At 42.3% G+C, this 949-nt stretch overlaps 1 pseudogene; it reads right to left on the reverse strand.

Annotated features, from left to right (window-relative positions):
• The window catches only part of LOC116547595, a 6095-nt pseudogene extending 5152 nt beyond the window's left edge, over positions 1-943 (reverse strand).
• Between the last annotated feature and the right edge of the window lie 6 nt (positions 944-949).

Below are 949 nucleotides of genomic sequence, written 5' to 3' on the forward strand. Positions count from 1 at the left end.
AAAAAAAAAAAAAAGGCTGTATTTGAAAGAATCATGAATTTAAGTTAGAGTGATCAGATTTTTCCATGTTAAACAAATTTGTTTCCAATAATTTGGAAGCGAAAAGTAATAGAAGCATAATAGAGAGTTTTCAGGGACCCTTCAGATAACAGCATCAATTTTCTGAGAAACTGGTTTTTATGTAATCTGACTTTGAAAAGTGTTATGCTGTTGGCCACCTGCTTCACAGTTCCATACCACACATTTGAACAATGTTTCTAAGGAAATCTGCTTTAGTGAAGGCTCAACACAGCTTTGATTAGAGTGTCAAATTAGTCAGCAACATTAAAAGGACACATTTCTGTCTTCTTTTTTATTGCATTTTATGTTTTGGGGTACATGTGAAGAACATGCAAGATTGTTGCATAGGTACACACCTGGCAGTGTGATTTGCTACCTTCCTCCCCAGCACCTATATCTGGCATTTCTCCCCATGCTATCTCTCCCCAGCTCCCCACCCCCCACTGTCCCTCCCCTATTTCCCCCCAACAAGCCCCAATGTGTGATGCTCCCCTCCCTGTGTTCATGTGTTCTCATTGTTCAACACCCACCTATGAGTGAGAACACGTGATGTTTGATTTTCTGTTCTTCTGTCCGTTTGCTGAGAATGATGGTTTTCAGGTTCTGGAAAGGAACACAGGACAGGAACTCATCTTTTTTTATGGCTGCATAAGGACACATTTCTGTCTTATGATTGACGTGGAATAATCACCACCTCCACCATCTGCATTCCCATCACCATCATTAGCATAGGCCCTCATCTTTGTGATTTAGGATTCTGTAGATTTCAAACTGCCTTAGAGGCTTCATGTACCCTGCTTTCGTCAGCAGCCCATCCTATTGGGCTGTGACTGTGAGCCATCGGCTCTGGTGACTCAGAGCTGGGCCCACAGATCAATCTCCTGTCAGC

This window comes from Sapajus apella, unplaced genomic scaffold (assembly GCF_009761245.1).
Source record: "Sapajus apella isolate SASKATOON/1434 unplaced genomic scaffold, GSC_monkey_1.0 scaffold3724, whole genome shotgun sequence".
In the NCBI taxonomy this organism is placed as follows: domain Eukaryota; kingdom Metazoa; phylum Chordata; class Mammalia; order Primates; family Cebidae; genus Sapajus; species Sapajus apella.